Source organism: Oryzias melastigma, linkage group LG6 (assembly GCF_002922805.2).
Source record: "Oryzias melastigma strain HK-1 linkage group LG6, ASM292280v2, whole genome shotgun sequence".
NCBI classification, from domain to species: domain Eukaryota; kingdom Metazoa; phylum Chordata; class Actinopteri; order Beloniformes; family Adrianichthyidae; genus Oryzias; species Oryzias melastigma.
Genome location: NC_050517.1, coordinates 9,042,430 through 9,064,855, shown reverse-complemented (window position 1 = coordinate 9,064,855; position 22,426 = coordinate 9,042,430). Strand labels below are relative to the sequence as shown.

Here is a 22,426-nt window from a genome sequence, read left to right as displayed (position 1 = left end):
GCTGGGTTTGTTATATTCAAAACACTGTAGAATTAGTGTGTGAATCAGGTGTTTTTCTGAATTAATATTTATTTTTCAAAACATTTGAAAGGGATTTGTTTAAAATTTGCTGTTAAAATACATATCTAAATTTTAAACTGATATAAAATTGCTTTTCTGTTTATTCTCAGGTAATCCTTTAATCTATCAATGTTTTCTGGTTGCAGTGAGTGCTGACAGGAGCAGCATTATGCAAGCTCCAACCATTAATTGATTGCACTTGAACCTCATTATTATCTGCATTAACAGCAGCGCTCTGTATGTAGTTGTTTGTTATCAGACGTTTGAGGCAAGCTGACAAGTTTACATGCACAGTAAATCTGAGTTATGGTTATAGCTGCAGTTAAAGGTCAACAGCAGCAGCTCTGCTTCACTTCCAGTGTGCGATTGTGATGGAGGTAATGAGTGCAATGTTCTGAATTCACCGAGAAGTGGTGACATTTCTCCCCTTTATCCAGTTAGGATGATTTATGCCACAAAATTAGATGAAAGTGAAGCCTTTCTATTGGCAAAATCACAGAACGCTTTAGGATCCATGACAGCTGCAAAACTAGCTAGGGGCTTAAAAGCAAATAATCATCATTTCATCGTTTTTAGGGTGGCTGCAGTGTAGTGAGATCATCACCAAATCTATTGATTGTGGTTCAAACTTTTTATCTCAACCATCTGCTTTCTTTGGGACGTTCAGTTCGGGTATCTCTAGAGAAAAAGGGTTTTTAAACCTCTATACTTGTCAGCTTACATCACCCCAACTGAGAGTAGCGTCACTAGTACCATCAGAGCTTGGTGTTAAAGGGTTCAGTTTACCTAAGATAGCTTTTTGTAAAATATATACATATATATATATATATATATAAATACACTTCCCAAATGGATTTCATATATGTCTAATTAAATTTCCAACAACCCAACCTGATGAGCTTTCCCACTAAAGTTTGTTTTTAGTTCTTTTTGGAAATCCTCCTTAAATCTGGAAAATAGTTTGCTGTACCTCCAGTTTCTGCAGTTTAAGCGGATTCTGTGTGCAGGAAAAAAGAAAAAAAAAGAAAAAAAGCAGAAGTTAAGTTGCCTAAACCTAGCCTAATGTGTACAGCTGCTACAAAGTCATCCATTCATCATCTAAACCGACTTAATCTCTTTTGGAATCATGGGGTTGCTGGAGCCTATCCCAACCTCTGGTGGCTGAAGGCGGGGTACACCCTGGACAGGTTCCCAGTCCGTCACAGGACATCAAAACAACACATTTAACTCCATCTTCAGAACCGCTGAATCTCTTTCTAGGTCATGGGGAGGCTGGACCGTATCCCACCCACTGTTGGGTGACAGTGGGGCACGCCCTCGACGAGTCGTCAGTCCATCATGTGGTGACACAAGAACACACACTCACATTCCAAATTGACCACCAAAATAACAATGACTGATAAGGTTTTATGCATAGAGCGGTTGGATGTATGACTGGTGCGAATAGGAAACCTCAGTTTGTTTCTGAAGGAGTGCAATGAGCTTAAACCAGTGTAGGTACTTGAGGATCCTTCATGCGGCTGTCTAAATCCACAATGGGTCCCCAGTCTGGGTCTCCCTGTGCCGTTCTCCAGCCTGGATAAAGTACAGGGTTGTGTTAGGAAAGACATCCTGCTTAAAACTCTGCCTAAACACCTGTGTCAATCAAAAGACCTCCACATGTTTAGCATAATTTTGATTTCTAATATAAAATAGTATGATGGGCTTTATAATGTTAAGCATAGCTGTCCCAAAAGATTAAAGAAAAGGTGGAACCAGGTCAAACAAGTGAGGAGTTTTTGCAGGAAATAGGACTAACATTGGATTGTTTGGACCGACCTCATCATTTCCCCAATTCAACCCAGAAGAACCAACTTAACATTTCCTCAAATAGAGACTGATTGAAAAAAGGAGCATTTCTATTTACTTTAAATGCTAAGAAGTCAAATGTTAAGTTGTAATTGTAAAGTGGTGTCAAAAACTCCCCTTTTTTGTTGTTTATTTTCCATTCACAACAACTATTAAAAGGGAAATCTTTCATCAATTCTTTAGATTTTATTGGAGATAGTATTTATGCATAATTAGTGGGGAGTATTTTTTGATTGGCGGGTGGGCGGGCCCAGATGGAAGTCACAGGGCTGCACATTTATATTTTTAAATTTCTAATAAGAGTCTTTCCTTAGAGCGCTGGAACTAATACCTTCATTTACTTTACATAAATCAATTCTTTTTGAACCCACTAAATCCCCTTCAGGGTTGCTGGAGCCTATCTCAGCCACTAGGCGAGGTACAGAATGGGTTTCCTCTCACACACACACCTGAAGGACAATTTAGAATCATCAGATATTCCATGAAACATGTTTTTGGACTGTGGGAAGACACATGTTAGCTCCACACTGTGAGGTCACTACTGGGATTTGAAGCTGGACCTTCTCACTGTGAAGCAGGACTGCTAACCACTGTTAGCACCACCATGCAGCCCCGCTAAAAATATATAAATAACCGTTAGAAATGTGTGCATGACTCTAAAAAATCTTCAAAAGGGAAGTGATCTAAAAACTAGCTCTTAATCTTTATTTTTATAATGTTTTATTTTATCAAGAGAAAACTGGGAAATGCAAATATTTGATATAAATCAGATAATTTTTCAAAAGAGGATTTGATTTTTTTTAAGTACAGAATCCCATCTCTCTCCTTTGGAGTGGGTTCATGCAGATTCACAGTCTTGTTAGAGGTGTTTATCTTCTAACTTGCAGAATCACCTTTCACGTGTGCACCGCTGTGTTCACCAGATCTCAGCGCTCGTTTATATAACAAGCTAAACTGCAGCCTTCATGCCTTTGATGATGAACCGAAGCCCTAAAAAAAGACAGGAAAATGAGGAGTGAGAGCTTATCTCCAACCATGCTGACTGAGTTTCATCTGTGTTACGTAACTCCAGGTGTCCATCCCACTCCCATCATATTTGATCAATTCTAAAAGCGTTCCCGGTGCTCTTTTAATTATGATTATGCTGTTTTTAGCCTAAATTTAAAAACACAACACTATTACTGAGAGCTCTCTGTTTACATGCTCTCCTGCTAACCATCAGAATGGAGCAGAACAGGGAGCTTGTGGCCCAACTAGAGTATTTTCTAACAAATACATTTTTTTTCAAACAGCATTTTTTTGTCTGCTCCTGATTCACATCAAGGAATACTCAGAAATGCAATTTTAAACTCATATCTCCTGACTTTGTTTTTGATTTTGCCTCTAAAATCCTTTCAACTCTCAAATAAAAAGATGCACAACAGTCTTCCAGCACGTTCTTCACCCCTGCTGCCGGCTGGGATCCGGTCCACGGAGCTCAGGGTTGACATGAGGACAAGCAGAGCTGTGTGGCTCCAGCAGAGAGCCACAGATCCTGGAACAGAGGAGGGAGCCAGTGACTCAGAGGTGGGAGGATGAGTCAGGGATCATGTGCTGAACTGGCACTCGGTGGATCCTGAAAAGCTTCTCTTGAGAAGACTTGATCTATCTTTTGTCAGACTGTCAGACTCAATCTGATCAGCTCATAAACATTTGTTTATCAAATACCAACTTTTAGAGGGGTTTGAAGTATTTATTTTGTTCTTAAAAGTTATTTTTTAAGGAATAAAATGGAAAAGTTCAATCATTTATCAAAAGAGAGCAGCTCACGTCTGCTTCTCTGAGCGGATTTACTCTCAGAGCTTCTCTTTGCTCCATAATAGGGAAAATTTGCATCATTTCTTTTTCCGTCTCATTCTCTTTATCCCCTCTACTCCATTCGCCCCCTGACTCACACCTCTCTGCCCCGCTGGGGTCAGATATCTGACAGTGCAGCACATCCACAGTTTGTCATCCTTCCTTCATGTGTTCACCCCCTCCACCCAGGACAGTCCTTAAAGCCTGGGAAATGAGAGAAACAATGTTTGGAATGCGCACAAAAACGCCAGTCATTCCCACACGCTGCGGCGCTTCCAAGAAGGAGGGGGTGGGCTGAGAGGAAAAATTCCCTCCCTTTCATAAATCAATTTCAGTTTCAGTGAATGCGGGCTCCTCCCAACGAACAGAGTATAAATGACTTCAGTGATATCCATCCTTTCTGATGACTGATTTCATTTGAGCAAGAAGTATTTGGAACTTCATCCATCACTCTTGGAGGTGTCGAAAGAAGGCGGTTCTCCCAAAAAGCTACAGTTGAGGAAAAAGAAAATACTGCTGCTTGGAAGTGATTCTGTTTCTAACACCATCAAAATGTTAAAATAGAAACCACATTTTGTAATCTTTAGTGATTAAATAGGTTACACCCGCCGTCACCTTGGCTTGGTGAGACGTTTGACACTTTGCAATCAAAAAAACTTCCATCGCGTTATAGTCGGATTACTGAACCATGTGTTATCATGACGGAAGGTTGTCAGGAAGAAGTTGTAACACATTAAGAGATTGATGAGCCACAGAGAAATGCTGATGTCAACAAATGGAGAAGAGCCTCAACAGATGAAGCAACAAGTATCAGCTCTCCTGAAAAATGATTGTAGTTGAGAACAGGATTCGTTTAGAAAAACTCAGGAAAAATTATGCTTAATTCCAATTGTTTTTTCAGTCTGTTAAGTACCAGGAATCAGACTATTTTGTGAAAAAGTTACTCAACATTTTGTGTTTTTCTTAATCTATTACACACCAGAGCTCCCTCTAGTGGTGACAGCTAGTAACAACGACTTGACCACTTTGGGTTACCAAATGTTCACAGTTAGAAAGGCGGGGCATCAACATCCTGCACAAAGACAAAGGTAAGATTGGTATGGTCAATTGACTGTATATGAGAACTGGACTGAGTGACCCCTTTGTTTTTATTTTAACCTGTTCTTGCTAATATAACAAGGAATTTAGATAAAAACTTTGTTTCTGAGTATTTATTTATTCAAATCGGGATAGATCAGGAACGGAAAAAAACTGGTGGTTTGAAAAAGCTCAGGATTGTGACACAGAAACTGAAATAGGCGGGCCAAAGTCTCTCTTTTCAGCTCCATTTCTGATGCATCTACTTGCAGACAAACAGATCTATTAGTGTCTTCATTTTCCTCATCTGACCTGGTATCTGGCTATAAACTGCATAGCTGGATAAGCCTAATAATATTTGCTATTTTTTGCTACGCTAGTGTTAGCTGTGAGGTGCTATAAGCTAGCAGGAGAGTTTGTAAACAAAGGGTTGATGGGAAATTAGCGAAGGCTAACTTCAGCGCTAACAGTCCCACCTAAAACCAGAGGCAAATTGTAGAAACTGTTTTAAAAAAACGTCAGAGGCTTCATGATTTTCGTTAAAAACTTTATAATCATGATTAAAAGATCACTGAGAACCATTTTACATTGAAAGGTAAAGAGTTGGAGATGGTCTTTGAATCTAAATGTTAAAAATTATGCTTCATTTCTATAAGCAAAAGGGAAACGTGAGTAATAGTAGGATAATCTATTTAAAATTCAAATGAAATTATTCCTTCTACATATTAATTCTGATTAAACTGGTTCTAAAGCTTTTCTTTTTCTGTCTTCATTGAGGTTCCGTCTGTCAGCAAAGGCCTCTGTGTCTGCACTGGGGCCATTTAGTAATCATCATGATGTTCACACCCTGCTGATCGCAATCATCTCTCCCAAACACAATCAAAGAATCAGAATGAAGATGCACTCTGACACTCTGACGGGGAGCTTCATGTCTTACAGCCAGTGACTTTTAGGCTTTTGTAGTAAAGATCACTGCAATGTTTTTGTCTTACAAACTCAAGAACATTTAATCTTCATGGAAAACATTTAAGGAAGTTATTGATTGACAAATATATATACATATATATAATTTTTTATTTTTTTGCACGGATCTGGCACTGGATTCCTCCTCCCATGTGTTTTATGGCATAAGAGTGAGAGAAGTCTGGGATTATATATTTATCATAATTTTAAAACAGCATTAATCCTAGAAGGAAAATGTACAAGAAGATCTAAATATGTAAACATATCAGACACTACATTTGCAGGACTTTTTTTGCAATAAAATACTCAAAAATAAAGGTTTGCCTATTTTATTAAAGAAAGGGACTGTCTGTATGTAACTTTTTAAATATTTGCAGTCAGTACCGAACTTATTTCTTGGCCACATGGACCCGGAGGAAGGGTTAAGGTTAGGATGAAGCTTAGGGTTGGAGTTGAATACACCAAATGGTTCCTGAGTACTAATGGGACTTTATTATTGAATACATGCGACAAAATTTAGTCTTGGACTCATCTAAAATACGTTTGGGTGATGCAGCAGCGTGTGGCCAACATGAATTTCCATGAGATTTTCTGCTTGTCGCATGTAAATACATGGGAATAACATCAACCTTTATTGAATCCCACACCAACTATTCAGGTTTAAAGATGGTTTGAGAAAACTGTTTGGAGAGCTCCACGTTGTCAGGGTACATAGGTAAGAGAACAGCCAAAATCAAGTGATACACAGTGAAGTTCTGACTAACTTTCTTTCTGTTTTATAGTTTTCCAGATGTTCAAAGGCCAAAGAGGATACCAGAGCCAGTGTAAGCGATGATGTAGGAGGTAGGACGCTGAAGCTGTCAGAGTACAGCTGAAAGAAAAACACTGAAGCCTCAAAAATGCAAACAGACTGCAGAACATATGGACGGATTCAGACTGGGCTACAGGCAAGATGGCTGGAAAGCTGGGAACTAAAAGGATGCAGACAGCCTGACGTGAGTCCACAGTGAGGAGGACAAAAGACAGGTCTGGGTGTTGAACCCTGAATTTCTAATTATCTAAAATATTATGTTTCTTTTTCATTCAAGGTGATGCTAAATGAAGTGGATGAAATGGTATGTTGCAAAATAACGACATATGCCATGAAGGAGATGAGTCCTTTTGTGCTTCGTTTACAGTGGAACATCACAGGGAAACGGTAACTTAGCGTCTTTTAGGAACAGCAAGAGGTCAGTAAGATGAAAACCCGTTATAATCTGATTATGTGAAGGTCAACTAGAAAGGGTTTTTCCTGTTAGAGACCCACTCCGATGAAAATCCTGTTTTTGGTGTTTTGAACATGTTCTTGTAGCATTTTTCTGATGTTGGAGGACATTTGTGAAGAAAATTAAGATTAAAATGGCATTTCTGAGTATTGCTTTCTTCAATGGCTAACCAGGAGCTGGGACTGCTCCTGCCTGTTCCTGGGGAGGGGTTCTGACGGCCCTCACATCCGTCTGGCTGCAGGAACCCTAAATGTTTTCCAGACTTTTCTTGTTTTGTTCCTCCATGACCTGTCCTCCTAGGTTTTTGGGCATCTGGGATCTGCCCCTTTGGGGAGGGGTACTGTAAGGGTTCTGTGGTTTTGTTTGGAGTGTTTTTTGGTCATGTTCTGAGTTTTCCTGCCAGTCACACCAGTTCCAGGTCAATCATGATTCACAGCTGTTTTCATTTCTGTTAACTGCTCTCAGCTTCAGTTCATCCATGTCAGGTCATCTCCTCTGTTCTGCTACGTCACTGATTTGTTCTCCCATGGTTTTGTCTAAGTTTATTTAGTAAATGATTAAGTTTCCGCCACCAAGTCTTGTCTCCTGCATTTGGGTCCTCCACCACAACCCCTAACAGACTGGCCACAAGCTCCCTGCTCCACTCCATTCCGATTCATCCTCATACGACCAGATTCACATACATCATATTCTGTGTCTGAAGTCAAAACTGTACGGCTGAATAACTCCAATGTTGCTTGCCATCTTTGTTGCATCACTAATGTTAGGTTGATACAACAGGCTGTTAGCTAGTTAGAGAGAGTGTAAACAGAGAGCTCTCAGCAGTTAGGAGGGAAAGGGGCGGAGTTTCTTCATGCTAAGGGTTCCGTCCACAGAGGTGAATTTCTAATGGGCAGAAACTCTGTCCTAGAAAATAACACTTTAAAAAAAATGCCTAGAAACTGTATTATCATAGGTTAAAAAAAAAAACAACTGTAAACACTTTTACAAAAGATTGAAAGATGATCAAGTGGAACTTTAAATACTTTTTGTTCTCAGACTCCACATTAAAGCATCTGATTTTATTAGTCATAAATACTCATGGAACAGTACAGGAAGAGTATCAAAACAGATCATACTCCTAACAATCTCAGCCTAATGGTTTCTTCTAAACCATCAAACAGATGTATAGGCCACAACAGATGATAAGAGACAGTTGAGAAACCAATAACTATATCTCACACATTTGATCTCTAATGGGCCTTTACATAAAGAAAAGATCAGTGTCACACTTCTTCTTTTGTCAAAATCCTGAATAAAGTTAACCTGCAGCCATTTTCAGCACTAAAGGATTAAAACTAACAAAAAATGTTTAATAAATAATTAAGAAGCTGTGTTCAGTCATCTTAAACCACCATTTAAAGTGTAAATGTGCAAGAAAAGTGATAAACAACAAACCTGCTCTTTATTAAACCCCGACATTTGCAGGGATGAAATGAAACCATCAGTGCTTCTGACCCAGAATGCAGTGCAGATCCATTTTAGCTGTCTGCCTAAATGAAGGGAAACAGATGTAATCATCCCATTCTAACAAATGTTCTTCCATTTTGAGTTTTAAGGATGATCTTCTCAACAAACAACAACAAATAAAAAGAAAGATTGTTTTCCTCCAAACTGTTGATGGAGGATGTCCACTAGTGTTCTGCAATCCTTTGGCGTCCTCACAAGAACATGTCAGATTGTTGGGATTTTTGGAAATGTTCAGCCTGAGAAAAGATTCTTAGAATGAGAGTTTATCTAAGTTGAAGCCCAGATTGAAGTTTAAATTCTGCTCAGACTAGAAAGACATATTTTCATCATATGTTTGCAGATTTGGCTCATGCTGCCTCTGTGTCCTGGTTTGTGGATTTATAAAACTAGTTGCCAGTTACCAGTTGCCAAAAACTTTTGTTTCCCTGTGGAAATTAGTCAGTTCGTTTATTTTTTTCTGAAAGTCAGAGGAGAAAAATCTGTCTATGTCTGGGTCACTCAAGCACAATATTTACAAAAAAGATGTCAGAAGCTTCTGGCTGCCTGACTGCAGCAGGAGAAGAAGGTCAAAGATGATCCTTTCCACTCGTGTCTTCACTGTGCTACAGTTCTCCTCCCTTTTCAAAGAAGAACAGCAGAGTATGTTAGAATTTAAAGTCTGCATATGAGGACGTTTGGGGTAAACCAATGACAATGCTTATTGTTCTAACAAGTCTTTGCTCAGGTGACAAGACTCGTCAATTGGAATGATACCCATCATTCTTCTTCCTCCAAACACAGTAAATGGAATTCAGGCCAAAAAGTTCTATTTTGGTCTCATCTGACCAGATGACTTTCTTCCATGACTCATTTAGATCATCCAAATGTTCAAGAGTTAAAGTGACAGTTGTGGTTTTAGATACTTTTTATTTGTAAAAGCTAAACTATTTCTGATTATTTTCTTTTTTTGTATTTTTTTAAACTACCAGTAGATCTGTTTTAGGAATAAAGAATGATATCAAGTACTAAAGAATTAAGTATGAAATATTCCTAAGGTTTTCCTTGTTTCTCAAGCTTATTACTTGGTAAAAAATTTGTGACGTCATCATTTTATTACTACAGTATTTATTTATTTTTGTAGTTTGTGTCCTCAGAGTAATCACTCTCTAAAACACTTAAATAGAGAAAGAGCTAAACCAGAATAGGACCCACTTCTTCATTTTTATTACTGTGTGTCTTAAATTAAAAAAAATTTATATATGTACATAATAATAATTTGAAGCTCCACAAGCATCTCCCAAATTCAAATAATTGCATTTTTAAATCAAGTTTATAACCTATTTTTTATGTATTAAATGTTTGCAAAAATCGAATGTAATATTTTTAAAAGTAAAATATGTAAAAACTTACAAAATTCATAAATGACTTGAACAGTAAAATATGTTAGTTTTAGCAAATATTACACACCGTACTCATTTTCATGCAAATGCTATGTTGAAGATTGGCCAGCAGAGGTCGCCACACACAATTTTAAATCATTTCTTCAATTTGATGTTTGCAGACATTTTTAAGATACTTTTGAAATGAAGTAGCTTATTGTATTGTAGATTTATAAGAGCTCAAGTTAAATTTGGCATAATACGTGATTTGTGTGTCTGAAACTTCTGTTCATAATGTAAAGGAAAATTTGTAAAAAGAAGTTTAGGTTTGGAAACATTTTATAATGAAAACTGACAAGGATGATTTTTTTTAATCTACTCTTATAGAGCCCTGGACATGATATTCAAAAAATGATGATAAATTATTTCCCCAATTGCAATACTGGTGGTCCTGAATTAAATTTCTGTATGTACAAATGAGAATTTGGTGGTCACAATTTTGTTTTGTGCCCACAGTTAAGTATTGTGAGCGCAAAAACTCGTATTTGGTGGCCACAACTTGGCTTTTTTGATTTTGGCATTTTGAGGTCAGAAAAATATTTTTGTGTGAAAAAAATAGTATTTCATATGTAAAAAAATAGCATTTATTGGCATTTTGTGCACACAAATTTGATTTTTTTTTGCCACAATTAGTATTTTGTGCATGTAAATTATTTTGTGGCCACAACTTAGCATTTTGTGTGCAAAAATTAGCATTTTGTGTGCAAAAATGAGCATTTTCTAGTATTTTGTATGCAGAAATTGTTAGCCTATTTTATGTGGAAAAATTACTATGAGACAGAATAGCATTTTATTGCATTACGTTGGCGAAAACTAGCATATATGGCCACAATTTGATGATTTTGTACCAACAAATTAGCTTTTTGTTAGCATTCTCCATGCAAAAATGTGCATTTTTTTTGTCCAAAATTACTATTTTGTGCACAGCATTTAACATTTTGTGTGCACACATAGACCTTTTTTGGTCGTAACTTAGTAGGCCTATTTTCTGGGCACAAATTTGAATTTTGTGTCCATAAATTAGCATTTGTGGGCATGAATGAACAAGGCCACACAAATTTGTTTCCTATGGGCAAAAATTAGTAGGCTATTTTATGCACAGAAATTACTATTTTGTGGCCACATATTAATATACGAATATATAAAAATGCAAATTCGTAGCATCATAGAGTTGTGACCACACATTTTGAATTTGAGGAAACTTTTTGTCTTTTTTTTGTTTTGTCATGTCTGGAGTTCTGTACAATGTAGGTTTGGTATGTCCATATTCCGGTCTGTGAGCCAAATCCCCATTCATTTTTTGTTTTTTACACAGTAATTATCCTGAAAATGTATTAATATGAAGTTCTGTTCCATGAGAAGAAATAAAAAGACTCCCATGGGGGAAAAAGTAGTTAAATAGTTCAGATGTCAATGTTATTATAAAGGTTTAAAGAATGCAGGCCAAATGGCTGGCCCTCACATTTGACCTCACTAAAAGCCCCCGCTTTTGACAGTTAAAGAAAGTGAGAAGTTTCTGCAAGTTTCTGTAAAACACATTTTTATGTTGATGACCGTGAAAGCCATTGTTGCTGCTGTCCAGTATTTTACATGAAAGACACTTTTTTAAACTTATTTGGTAAGAAAGCTCACATTTCGCGTCCCCTCCCTCGCAACGCTTACGCCTTTTACGTCGCATCTCCTTCTTTGGGGGAGCCAGCGAAGCTGCGGAACAGCGCCACCAAAAAGCGGCGGTCGCACATTTCGGCGCTACACCAGCAGTGTCGGCTCGCGGCGGCGCCTCGGTCAGACTCGCGGCTCAGAGGAGAGTTCGGCTCCACTCTTGGATTTTCCTCTTCCCCGTCGAGGCAGACCGCAACTGAAACCCGGATTTTACGGCTGTCGGGAAGAACTCTTGCCGACGGGGAGGACGCTGAGCGACGTAGAGGTAATAAAAAAAAAGTTGAGGGTTTGTTTCTGTTTAATTGCAAGTGTCTCGCCAGTTTCTCTCGGCTGCCAAGTTCCAGTTTGTACAGCTGGAGGGGGGAAAACGAGTCTTTGGAGAGGGGACGTTCGCCCCGAATGTCAGGGGTTTCCTGGTCCAGCTTTTGGGATGGTACCGCCGAGCTCGGCTGAACCGAGCTCGGTAGTTTTCGGGCAGCGTTAGCCGCTGTTGTCGGGGCTCGTGCCAGCTCAGATATTGGGGTGAAGCGTCTCGCGGGATTCAGGGAAACTCCCAAAACTTTAGCGACTCTAAACTAGAACCAAACTTGTCTGCGTTCGCTTAACGGGACAGGCGAACCGGGGTCCGACAGAACCCACCGAGGGTCTTTTGCAGGGAGGGGTGGCTGGTTCCAACTCCCCTGAGGTGTCACCCCCATTATTGTTAATGCAACGCGGGTTTGGGATGAGAAGAGGAAAGCGGATGTTTTATGTTGGTTTTCCTGCACCTTTCAAAAAAAAGTTTCAGAACAAAATTATTTAAAAAAAACATATTTGTAAAATGAAATCTGTAAAATAAGCTTAAACAGCATTTACCCCTCTTTATTTAACTATAAACAATTATATCTTTATTTAAACTGAAGTTGTCCTTCAAAATAAGACTAATTTTCTCTCTAGAAGTTTTATTCTGAAACTATAAAATATTGTATGATTTTAGTCAAATCTGAATTTGTTAATAAATGCAAATATTTCCTTAATGGAATTAAATCACCAAGTCAGGATTTGATTCAGTATTGATTTTATTTTTTTAAACATATAAACGAAACTGTAATCTAACAGAAAAACATCATCAGAGGGAAGCTGATGTCTGGATTTTATGACTTGTTATCTCATCTTGTAAGTGGAGATGGAACATCAATAAAGCAGTAGAGCAGGGTTAATGAATTCACTAAACTTCACCTCTGCTGTCATTACAAGTTGTAACCTGAAGGTGATTGGAAGTTTATAGACCCACTCCAATGAAAATGAAAAAGTGTTTTTAACATGTTCTTGTGGCATTTTTCTCATGATTGAGGACAAATATACAATAATTTAGGATTAAAATTTTATTTGAGTATTTCTTTATGCAAATCGTGTTCGACCCAGAGTAGATGACAACCCACAGTTTGGATAAAGTTCATATGTGTGACATACAAACTGAAACAGGCGGACCAAAATTTCCGTCTCTGCACTTGCAGACAAATAGATCCATTAACGTCTTCATTTTCCTCGTCCGATCTAACTCAAAACTGTTAGGTCCAATATTGCTCTGCATTTTTGTTGTTCCATTAATATGAGCTTGGGGTTGTGAACAAAAGAAGTGAAGGCTTACCCACAACTTTGATGCAAATTTCTGCTGCCCCTCTGCAGAAACTATGTCCCAGAGAACGACAGGCTTTTTGTTTTAGCCTAAAATTGACATAAACATAATTAAAAGACCACTGGAAACACTTTTACAGCAGATCAAAATATGATTGGAACTTTTAAGATGACCTCTATCTTTAGTCCATTCTAGGCTTCAGAACCAAAATAAAAGAAAACAATAAAACCATGTAAACAAAGTTGCGTTCTGACTTTAGCTTCCTCCTCTCTCGGTCTTTTAATTGCTTCCGACCTGCTCGTTCCTGATCTCAGTCATTATCAGTGTTTCACTTTTAATCAGAATAACAGATCTGATTTCTCTGTCTGTGAATGTTGGGAACCCTGAGGTCGGCGTGGGACACTTATTTGTTGGAGCATCGCCGACATTTCTGAATTGGGAACATACCTGGAATTCTTGTGGAGAGCAACAGGAAGGCGATGTTTAGCAGATGTCTATGTCTGCTTCACTCGGTTCCTGTTTCAAAAAGTGAATTACTGATGAAAAAAAAAGTTTGAAATGTGAAAGATGCATTTCTGAAGAGTTTTTAAGCCTGATAATTTGTTTGCTACAATTAAAGTCCCGCTCTGATCATCTTTAGAGCTATTTTCTGAATTTTCCCTATAGTCTTTCAATTTGGATTTAGCTGTTTTTTTAGTCAAAATCAAAAACCTCGTAGTTATCTAGAACATATATTCTGCAGAGTGGCAGGAGTTCATTACAGATTTTCCTTTGAGTTGTGGGCAGGACCGCCCCCCTTCCCCTCCTTGTTCCTGAGAGCTCTCTGTTCACATTCTCTACCACTAACTTACAACCTTTCACATTATCAGTGCATCAAAAATGTACAGTTTTAACTACATTCACGGTTGGACGAGGAAAATGACAATGTTAACAGGTCTAGTCATCTACAAGTGGGGCAGAACAAGGAGCTTGTGGCCCTCCCAGCGTTTTTCTACGTCACAATATGGATCTTTTTCAAACCCAATTTTTCCACCTGCTTCTGATTCACAACAATTTGAAAAAAGTAATACTCAGAAATGAAAATTTGAGCTTAATTGGGTTTAAATATGTCCTCCACCATTAGAAAAATGCCTAAAGACTGAGTAAAAAAACTCATTTTTTTATTAGAGTGAATCTTTGCTATTGATGTTGATCTATATTGATGACTTGAAAGGCAGAGATAGATGGATCAATAATCAACTGAGCTGTTTGCCTTTAAAATATTTTCTAAGTGTAAATTCTCCACTTTTGCCTTTTTGCTGATATCTGATCAGGATGAATTCTTCCTGTTGGAAAAAATCAGCAGAGCAATAAAACTAAAGGAAAGAAATATTCATCTCCAAATGATGTCACTTCTGCTGGAAATATTATTTCAAAGATACCAATTTTTAGTTATTGTTGTCATTTTTCGTTCTTGTATTTTGTTGTCTATTAGAAAAACAGGCTATAAATGACTATAGAGATCATATTTTCAAGAACTGGAGTCGGACACTTTCATCCACGAGACTAGAATGTTTCTATGAATGTATTCCTGGTATTTAGCTCTTTATCAAACAGCCTAAAGCCATTTAAATGAAGCTGTACAACAACAGCAGCACAACAGGAGGTCTCTGATATGTAAGCACACTCAGTCGGTGTTGATACATTTAGCAGCTTTCCAGCAACTCATGTTCAAAACAGCAGCTAGTGTCAAATGCAGTGACTTTCTCTGGTGTTTGGTCACATTTCAGAGCTCCAGTCTATATCGCTTTACTTTTCCATGAGTAGTGGCGCCTCACGCTGCAGTGTCTGAACCGTGCTGCTGTTGGCTGATCCTGATGCGAGCTGGACGTAAACAGGCGCTTTTGTTTGGAAGGAGATGACAAATGCAGAAAGATCAGAAATTGACAAAAAACAAAAAACAAAATCAGACGCTGACGTGGTGCAAATCTTGCTCCAGGCTTTTTCTTTCTCAGCTCTATTCCCAGTTATGAAAGGCTTGGTGTCAACTGCAATTATTGATTTCTCCTCTATGATCAATTTTCAAACTGTTGGTCTTTTGTGAATTTAAAGGGACGCCTTCCATATCCGTGTCCCTGATTGGTCAAAGTTTAACCTGGTTTTAATTGCAATGGACTTCAATGGCTTCACGTTATGTTCATAGAGCCCCAAAACAGTTTAAAAACTTAAATAGTTACATGTAAACGCAGGAATTTTAAGCCCAGAATGCGTGCTTGCATAGATTTTTTTTTTTTACTGGAAGTGACCACTTGAACACATGTTTTCGAGGGTGGTGTGAACACAGTTTTACTTTCTGATGGATTTCTGACTTTTGTAAATTTGCACTTGTTTCTGGCATTCCCTTCTCACCTTTTGGGCTTGTCACTCCAGTTTGCTGTGTTCACCCCTCCATTTGATCCAATGTAAAGCAACTACAACATGAGCAGTGCTCGGAAGCATCCACGTTGTTTGAACAGCTTGTTTTGGCTTGTGGCCTTCATCAGCTCTGCGCTCGCCTCATCTGTCATAGTATCTGAATGGAAGTGTTTAATTCTTCATTTCCTGTCCATGCTTGCCCTTTTTTTTATTCAGTAAACTGTATTTAGTGTTGACCCCAATAAAGCCACAAGTGGAGACATGTCGGTCATGCAAGGATTTTTTTGGATGTGCTAAAAGAGTTGCTGGGCTTTTGGCCCCTTTGGACCTCTTTTTTTTTCTCCTTCTGCTCGGAAATGCTGTTGGTGATGCTGTGCCAGAAGCTCCATTACGGCTGCAGCCGGCATCATGGCAGCTCATTTGTAACCGGAGAGGAGAGGAGAGGTGTGTTTGGGCTCATCAGTAGCGGGGGTCTGCGTAAAGAGCGTGCTACATGTGTTGGAGCTAGCAAGAACGCATGTGTGCAGATGAGCCCGGAGACGCCATGTGACACCCTGACCCCCCCACCTGCCCCCGCTCGCCCTGATCCAGCTCCTCAGTTTTGGAACAGGTGTGACTCAGTGGTTTTGGGCCACAAATGTGCACCGTACACAAAGATATCCACACAAGGAAAGAAATCAATAATAATCGCAGATTCAGATGAGGTTTCTCTTTAGCATAGAAATAGAATCACTCCATCATGGTGACATTTTTGTTTCCCTTTTACTTAAATAGAGACTCACTTTTCCAGAAAGAGCTTTTTTTTTGTTCTGATTTGTTTTCTAGCTTTATACTAGGGGTGTAGGGGAAAATGGATTTAGTAAAATATCGCGATATTTTGTTTGGCAGTACTTGTATAAATTAAAAATGCTGACGAGGCGGTATTTAATTAATTATTTATGAGCGTTCTACAGTGTCTTACTTTTGTTTTCCACCTAATTCCCCAAAGACAACAACATCTGTTTTGGCAAAAGTCTGGCGATATGATGTGTAACCTGATTCGTGTCTCATGATGCAATAAGTGTCATGATATATCGACTGTAACGGAACAATTTTTCACTTTTTAAAAAAAAAAATTTAATTTTATTTTTATTTTTTTACAAGAGAATAACTTTGAAAAAAAATACCTGAATATTAATGTGTTTTTCATTTTAATGGAATGGCAAAATTCATTTTATTTGAATGATCACGACTTTAACATTTAACACAACCTACTTCATACTTTGCCATTTGCTTGGGTTTTATTTAAATAGACAGCTATTCAATAAAACTAATTGACCAACTTTTAAATAAATAATTGCAGAGATGCTCAATTTTTTTGTGTAAAAGCAAACAAATGAGAAAAGTCATGTCAAACCCATTGACAGTATATTAGAACTGGAGTGAGGAACCCCTCCCCCCTTTGCATTCCAAACAGGAAGTACCTGCTGGTTCAAAGAATCCAAAATCCTATAGATGTCTATAGAGAAATAAACAACTAGTACTCAAACATTACATTTGTCAGAATAACCATTCTTGATCTGATACCTTTTTTAACATGTTCTTGATAGTCTTTTTTTTCATGATTTTTATTTCTGTAGTGCAAGTTATTCAAGTTATAAACTGGCCAATTAAATGCCTCAAAAGAATGTGGTTCCTGCTGCTCCCAACATTCAAAATATTTGTTTGACAGATTCTCCCGTTTCCCCTTTCAAGTCATAGGGGTGGGGACTTCCCAACAAGCTCACTCTTGATTGGTGAGAGTAGTTGCCACAGAAACCTCAGACTTACTTGAACTAATAACTACTTACTACCAATGTCTGGTGGTTTCAACATGTCAAAATCCATACTGCAAATAAATGGCAACTGAATTGACTTAATTTGATTACAGCTGGGAGTAAGCTGTTTTCTATTGGTGTCGTCACTCTCACTATGTCCAGTTGTCATACACAGTCAATGGTCAAACCACATCAGTTAAGGATTTAGTCATTTACTATTATCTTTAAACAGAAATACACATCTATAAAGCCCTCTTTTTGATTGATAAACTTGTAATATTTAAAGTAGTTCTCATAAAAAGGGATTGGTCATGTGCCTTAGGCAAACAAAGAGGCAGATATTGGAAGGTATCCAAAACCTTAGTTGTCTGGGTGTGTTTGAATGACTTTTCTGTAGATTCTTCAGGTTCAGATACCTTTATGTTCGACTTATTTTATTTGAAATAGTTTGTAGGTGTTGTGGTAGTTTACACAATTCATTTTGATATCTGTCTTGAAGCGTTTCCTGTGGGTTCAGATCACACAGGCCTGAGAGTGCTTGTTCTGGAGTTTGGATTCCTCTCTCCGAGTACTTAGATCATTGGACTGCTGGGCTTTTGGTGAAACTGCTCACACTGCTGCCTATTGATTGATGCAAATTTTTTTGCTTTGAGTGTGTCTTCCTGTGTCCAAAGCTGATGCAGCTGCTGTCCTCTGACCTGCACACCTGCCAGTGGGAACATGAGCCAGAACAGAGTTTACTCTTCAAACATTCAACCCAGTTGGTTGCAGCCAGTTCAGAGGCTTATTTATGTAGTTATTTCTTTTATTATTTTTTTTATACTTGGTCTCAGTCTGATATGCTCCAACTTTTCACTATAAGCCCCAGGCTGGGAGTCTAAAAACAAACTAAGAATCTATTTTTTATTTTTTATGAATTGTGTTTATCAGTTCAAGGTTGAACCCAATGGTGAATCAAACTAGGAAGCTTAAACTAGTCCTTTTCAGTTTGGCACACAGCTGGAACACATTTCTATTTGTGTTTTGTGAATAGACGAAACATTTACATTCCTGCAGAGAACTTCACATCCTCCAAACCCCCCGTGCAGTGGGAGTTTGGGACATTATTGCCCTGGTCCACTTTCAGGCATTCGCTCATGTTTTTGCTCCATAATCAAAACAGTTCAAGTCTCAGAAGGTCAGCCGCGCCTGATAAAGTGCAGTTTGGGCTGGGACCAATGCCTCAGAAACTTGGCCCTGCCTACAATCAAAACACAACTGAACTTTGGCAGTATTTCTCTTTTTGGTCACTTATGATTTTATTTTTTAATGTGTACTCTGTATCTTCACTCCTTCACATCTACCTATGAGGAAAAAACAAGAGTTTAGAACAATAACTTCAAACATGTGGACATTGTTCACACTTCTTAAATTTCAAGTCCAAGTGAGTTCTCCATCCTGTTTAGGGCAAATGTCAAGTCTCATTGGAACATGGCGGGACAAAGGTGAACAGGAAGACCAAGAAAAGGGGTAGAGCTATGCTTATGGTAAGTCATCCGGACAGAATAGAGAGTGCAATAGTTTTCAGAGTACAAGTCGCGTTATTTATTTTTATTTACATAATTTGGCCAGTGGTGCAATTTAAATGTCACTTAAAATTAGGGCTGCTACCATTAGTTGACTAATTGACAACATAGATAATATTTCAGCAACATCCTAATGTTTTTGGCTAATTTGTTATCTACTGGGGTTTTTTTTAGACTAATTTAGAGTTTAGCTTGTATTTTAGCAACAGGCAAACGTTTTTGAATAAATTAGTTTACTGTGAAATTTTAGGCTATTTTAGAGTTTTGCTGGTATTCAAGCAGTGGGTTAGCTTTTTGGCTAATTTGTCATTTACTGAGGTTTTTTTATGCTAATTTGGAGTTTAGCTAGTATTTTAGTGACATTCTAATGTTTTTTTTTAGCCAATTTGTCATCTACTGAGGTTTTTTAGGCTAATTCAGTGTTCAGATCATATTTTAGCAACAAGAAAACATTTTTGACTAATTTAGTTTACTGAGGAATTCTAGGCTATTTTGGAATTTAGCTAGTATTTAAGCAAAGAGCTAGCTTTTTTTGCTAATTTGATATCTACTAAGGTTTTTTTGGGCTAAGTTGCAGTTTAGCTCATATTTAAGCAACATGCTAAATATTTCTGCAAAATGGGCATTAGGGATTTTTAAGCAATTTTACAAAATTTTCAGAAATTTAGGTCAACCTCAGTGCTCTGTCATGGTTCTTAAAAACATTCCAGTCTTTTAGCGAATTTAACATTTTGCAAATAGCCTTTGAATTTTCAGTAAATGTTATGAGGGGGATAATGCCCACATCAAACCGTTGGAGGATTCAGGCTCACGCGTCGTCCCTTAATTTCCGATAATCCAGCCTTTGTTGGGCATTATCCCTTACCTATTCTGTTATTATGACTCAGTTTTTAAGATAAAATGTCCGTTCCTGTTCTTGTATTTTGTTAAATTTCTCCCAAAAGTGCCACTTGCGCTCCAGTGAGACTTTTTTATATTTTCTTCTTTATATTGTTTTTTTGGCTGCTACAACTTATACTCCAAAAAATAAAGTTAGTACTTTTTTAGTTTGTTTTTGTGGTTCTCTTCTCATTCTTTGAACTTTAATATTAAAGACTGACCCAAAACACTAAGGGAATCTTTAGCTGAGCATTACCAGGGTTTAAAGACTATATTCTGAGTTGATACAATAAATACTATTTCAAATAGTTCTTGTTGGCCTTGCAAAAGTATGACGACTTTGTCAACATTTCTAAATATCTGGGGAATTCAAGGCTGTTGCACAGCTGATAGTGGATGATTTAAGTTCTCTCTTTGGTTGTGTGGATCCAATGAGCTTTTAGCTTAGCTGCGTTATTTTTAATGCTGTTGTAAACATGCTGATATTTGGCCTACTTTAAGGCTCACAGGTTTGATGTACAGTCGAGTTTTGAGCTTTGCAGACTTTTAAAAATCCCATTTAGCTTTCTTCTTGCTACGCAACCAGAAGCTGGGCTTTAAGAGCATACATGGGAGCCGAAATTGTTGTGTTGTTGTTTGTTTCTACTCCTAAAGCACAGGCCATGACCTTGACTGAATGCTGCATGCAGCCTTTTAGCTCCTGCCACGCTCCAAACTTCTTGCCAGACATGTGATTTAGATGCTTCCTCTTGCAGGTCTGCCAGAGTTCAACTGTATTGTATATTCCAAGCTGACTTCATGAGGTGAAGCTGGTGGATTTGTTAGTTTCCACCTTTTGAATGCAAAAGTCTCTTATTTCTGCCGTCTATGTCCTGTGAGCTTAAGTACAAGAGCAGTCGGCCTACAAACAACATCAGCTCCTGTTTCTTAGGGTTAGTAGAAATCTTAAAATGCAAATTGATTGTTAAGAGCCCCAGAAATATCAGCAAAAAAATAGAAAAAAAAGATGAAGAAGACTTAGTGCAATTTCTGCAAAAGATTTAAACATATCACCACAAAGATTATGATTTCAATGAAAAACTGCCAAGCTAGGTCAATATTAGTAATCAGGAAATGGACCATACCATATGTTTTATTTAAACCAAGGGGGTTGAAAATCTAAAATTATTTCTGTACGGGTGTTCTGATTCTTTCAACATCCAAGAAATATGTCACTTAAGCTCAAATGATGGCCATCAGGATCCATTTATGCTGTCGATAAAATCCATCCCATGATGCTCACAATATTGTTCTGTTAATGTTTATGATCACATTTCATGGTGTAATTGAGCCCTCTACTCGTAATATTTGCACAAAACTAATATGAAGCCAATACACACTCCTGTACTAGTATTACTGGCATTCTATCAACTCTCCCTTTCTATAGGCAACAACATACCAGCATCTTTGTATGATTTGAAACTGAAATAAAGACATTTACATACTCTACTTTTATCAGTGTTTAGTTTGAGATGAGCTGGTGTAGAAAGGAATTCATGCGCTTTTGATGAAGAATATACAATTCATGTAGTCACTGCTTGGATGGATTTAGCCAAAATGTTTTCAATGTGTTCTTTTAGTTTCTGCTTGCTTACATTTAACAAGGTCTTAAAATGTATTGTATTTAACTTGAATAAACTTGTAGGGACTCTCTAAGTAGCCTTGTAAAATGCTAATTTTTAAGAGATTTGTTCTTCATGAAATCTGTTGCATCACATTTGCATAAAAAAATAGCAATGTACATGGTGTCCAAATTGCTTTTAAAATTGAGGGCACTGGTTAGTCTCACTCTATATAGTCTTTTAGTAGTTAGGGAGTAGGACAGGAATTTGGACATAGAGTAGTATATTTTGGCTTTTTGGGACGGGCAGGTACTTCCTATGCTAACATCCCCTCTCTCTCCTTCGGACCCCGAGACCCCTTTATCCGGACCGCCAAGCATTTTTAATAAAAAGTACGATTTTTCATTCGTCCTTACATGGCGATTTTTGAACAGGCGCGCGCGAGGACAGCTACATTGAGACCGGGGTCCTTCAACCGGCAAAAGCTCAGAGCGGTGAGCTAACGTAGTTGGGACGTAAAGTTATCTGGAATGTGCATGAACAATGGCTCTGTCTAAAATGAGAAAAGTGGACTGAAAATCGTGTCTTTGGAGATGAGTGGACCGAAGCTTTCGCTTTTATTTACCAGCAGTGCGTTCAACGAGGCCGGTTTGTATTATAAACATGGAGTCTGCTGGTTTTGTTAAGAGCGCTGATATCAAGCGGCGCTACGAGACAAAACACAAAACCTCTGACACAAATTACCCGACAGAATGAGTGACGTGGTCACGGAAAATAGACGAACTGAAAATACAGTGCGAGCGTACATTACACAGACGGTAACAGCACAACAACGAGCTCACGAGTGGATGTTGGGCAAACACTAAAAAATCACTCAGAAATGATTAAAGTGTGGATGGAGGCAAAGACGGAAACAATATTAGAAGGAAAAGAGG

At 38.1% G+C, this 22,426-nt stretch overlaps 1 protein-coding gene and 1 long non-coding RNA gene across 8 annotated transcripts in view; one reads left to right on the top strand and one right to left on the bottom strand.

Annotated features, from left to right (window-relative positions):
* Window positions 1–1,450: 1,450 nt before the first annotated feature.
* Window positions 1,451–11,745, bottom strand: LOC112152139. 3 transcript variants are annotated; one of them, XR_002920238.2, is made up of 5 exons: window positions 11,609–11,724; window positions 8,487–8,581; window positions 3,353–3,442; window positions 2,802–2,898; window positions 1,451–1,635 (listed from the first exon to the last, which is right to left on the bottom strand). It is a non-coding gene; the product is annotated as an uncharacterized LOC112152139 (long non-coding RNA). The 3 variants fall into 3 exon arrangements; XR_002920239.2 differs by lacking the exon at window positions 3,353–3,442; XR_004948007.1 differs by lacking the exons at window positions 3,353–3,442; window positions 8,487–8,581 and having other exon boundaries at window positions 11,609–11,745.
* peak1 (pseudopodium-enriched atypical kinase 1) overlaps window positions 11,740–22,426 on the top strand; it is a 105,754-nt gene continuing 95,067 nt past the window's right edge. For 4 of the 5 annotated variants that reach the window (XM_024281477.2, XM_024281476.2, XM_024281472.2 and 1 more), the window contains exon 1: window positions 11,740–11,903. The gene's annotated coding sequence lies outside the window, so the exon portion shown is untranslated. The remainder of the gene's footprint in view (window positions 11,904–22,426) is intronic. The other variant, XM_024281478.2, reaches the window with a different exon arrangement.